Raw genomic sequence first — 3,164 nt, 5'->3', positions numbered from 1 at the left:
TTCTGCTCATCCCTTCCCCTCCACCCTGATCGCACACCTGCTCCAAGTCGCTTCAGACGAGCCTGCCTCTCTGCCTTCACTGACATTTTTTGCTTTATCCCAAATAGTGTGCACAACTCCTTACTCCAACAGATCCTTTCCACCTTCTAAGGCTCCTGTTAATGCTCACAGTCACCATGTTTCCCTTACTTTATCTCTCTCTCTTTTTTGGGGGGTTTTCTTTTTTTGTTTGTCTCGTGGCCACACGGCATGGCACGTGGGAGCCTAGTTTACTGCCCAGGGATAGAACTCTCGTCCCTGGCATTGGAAGTGCAGAATCTTAACCACTGGACCATCAGAGAAGTCCCTCCCTTACTCTCCTGACATCCTCTCTTGCCCCTTATCTTTCACAGCAACCAGGCTGAGTCCTGAAAAACATGGATCCACTTCCACACCCTTCTCTTTGAAACACTGCGCTGATTTTGCTTTGCTCAAGTTCAAAGAGCAGGGGCTCCACCCCAGACCCCAGGCTGCTTCCTCCTCCAAGCCACCAAGCTACCTGCCTCATCTCAGAGCTTTTGCCCATCCAGGTTCTCCTACCCTTGCCTCCCATTCTTCTCCTGGCTCCTTTAGAGCCCACTGTGAGAGTCCCTTTCAGCGTAAGGACCTACCTAAACCAGGTGTTCCCTGACCATCTTCCTCAGAGCCCCACCCTACAGGGTCTAAAGTACACTTTAGATCCTCTATCATATTCTGTAACAATACGTTTAGTTACATGTGTGACTCATGTTTGTTCCTGCAAACTGAGCTTCAAGGTGACAGGAATCCATGTTGGGTTGCTTTATACACAGCACCTAACACGGCCACTTTTGCGGTTGGGCTACGGAGGCCGGGTGGCTGGGAAAGCATTTAAGAAGCTCTTGGAGTAATATGAGTCAGAGTAATGTCTGCAGGAAGTCCCTCAAGATAGGAAAAAGAAGAATTTATAGACTCTTCATCAAGATCTTCATTTACGCAGCTGTTAAATCCAAGGCTACAGTTGTGGTGAAACCATGAATAAAAATACATCTTCTGTAGTATCATCCAGTCTACTTGAAAAGGATCCTGCCTTTCAGGTGATTACAGTTACCAAGAAAACAGGCCTTGGTCTGAAGATCCTAGGAGGAATTAACTGGAATGAAGGTCCATTGGTATATATTCAGGAAATCATTTCTGGAGGAGACTGTTATAAGGATGGATGTTTGAAACCAGGAGATCAACTTGTCTCAGTAAACAAGGAGTCCATGATTGGGGTATCATTCGAAGAAGCAAAAAGCATAATTACCAGAGCCAAGTTGAGGTCAGAATCTTTTTGGGAGACAGCATTCATAAGACAGAAATCCGACAGCAGCCATTTGGAAAATCCATCTTGTTCATCCCTTTTACAAGCTACAGGAGAATATGGACCTCGAGCCTCAAAATTTAGCCTTATTTCTTCTCCTGAAACACTAATTCCAAAGACCTCATCCACTCCCAGAATACAGACGCCATTTTACCTTCTTTTAGGAGGAATCAGATAAAAACTGGATACAAGAAAACAGAACAGATTCCAGTTACTTCTTCAGACAACAGCCCTACAGATATGTCTAATACAGATATTGCCCCTGCTTGGACTGATAACTATGGGCCACAAGGAAAGGTTTCCCTAAATCCGTCTGTTTGCGTTAAGGTAGGGAAACTGGAAATGACTCTAAATTATCTTGGAATTCAGCCCACAAAAGAATACCACCAAGCTCTGAGACAGCAAGTACAAGTAGACCCAAAGGGGATGGTGTCTTTTGGAGATTTTGTCCATGTTGCCAGAAACTTGTTTTACTTGCAATTGGATGAAGCCAACGTTGGTGCACATGAAATTTCCAGTATATTAAATTCACAGATTTCTCAGGAGACAGGTGATTCCTTAGAAACAGATGAAATGGAAAAGTTTAAGCATGAAAGAAATAACACTTTGGAAGAAGTGAAGACACTTAAGGAAAAATTTTTGAATCGGAAAGGCAGAGGAAGCAATTGACAGAAGAACTCCAGAATGTTAAACAAGAAGCCAAAGCTGTGGTCGAAGAAACAAGAGCCCTGCGAAGCTGGCTTCATCTTGCCGAAGCTGCACAGAGACAGGCACAGGGAATGGAAATGGATTACAAGGAAGTGATCCGTCTGTTAGAGGCTGAGATTACAGAGCTGAAGGCTCAGCTTACTGGTTTTTCTGACCAAAATAAACAGTGTTCAGGAGTTAAGAAAGAGAATCACAGTACTGGACTGCCAATTGCGAAAATCAGAAATGGCTTGGAAAACTTTTGAGGCATCCACTGAAAAGCTTCTCCATTTTGTAGAGGCTCTTCAAGATGTATTTTCTGATAATTCTGCACCTTGGTCAAATTTAAGTCACGTCATTGGGAAAGAATGGACACAACATCCCAGCAACACTGGCACTTGGGTCTAAGGAACTTGTTAAATCTGTCCGTGCCATACTTGATACGGATTGTCTACCTTATGGGTGGGAGGAAGCTTACACAGCAGGTGGAATTGAGTACTTCATCAATCACGTAACACAGATTACGTCCTGGGTGCACCCCGTGATGAGCGCACTAAACTTGTCCTGCTCAGAGGAGACTGAAGAGGATTGTTCCAGAGAACCTCCGGACCAGAGGAACTGATGATTTTCTGTGGGAAGCTGCGCTCCATGGTCTTCCAGCATCTCCATCTATGCAGATAACTCTGAGACACAACATCTAAACGAGGAGTAAAACACACACTCGTTAGTGAAGTTGTGAAATGGAGACTCTGGATTTAAGCTGTTTTTGTAAAACTTTTGGATATAACTGTATATATTTGCAAAATTGATTGCCACTATAGTAGTTCTTTAAGAATAATCTAGTCCTATTTTTTAATCATATGTAATTAGATTTTATAATATGTATAATTTTTCATACGGAGAAGGCAATAGCACCCCACTCCAGTACTCTTGGCTGGAAAATCCCATGGATGGAGGAGCCTGGTAGGCTGCAGTCCATGGGGTCGCTAAGAGTCGGACACGACTGAGCGACTTCACTTTCACTTTTCACTTTCATGCATTGGAGAAGGAAATGGCAACCCACTCCAGTGTTCTTGCCTGGAGAGTCCCAGGGATGGGGGAGCCTGGTGGGCTTCCG

General features: G+C 44.2%; 1 pseudogene across 1 annotated transcript; it reads left to right on the top strand.

The window, feature by feature from the left end:
• Positions 1-887: 887 nt before the first annotated feature.
• On the top strand, positions 888-2,740 carry LOC147343806 (syntaxin-binding protein 4 pseudogene; annotated as a pseudogene). The gene has a single exon (XR_015156227.1). The product of XR_015156227.1 is annotated as a syntaxin-binding protein 4 pseudogene (transcript).
• Positions 2,741-3,164: the final 424 nt, after the last annotated feature.

This window comes from Bos grunniens, chromosome 27 (assembly GCF_055505025.1).
Source record: "Bos grunniens cultivar Pamir isolate PY7600 chromosome 27, Bosgru_T2T1.0, whole genome shotgun sequence".
Lineage (NCBI taxonomy): Eukaryota > Metazoa > Chordata > Mammalia > Artiodactyla > Bovidae > Bos > Bos grunniens.
The sequence above is the reverse complement of the archived record's forward strand: the minus strand, read 5'-3'. Positions and strand labels throughout refer to the sequence as shown.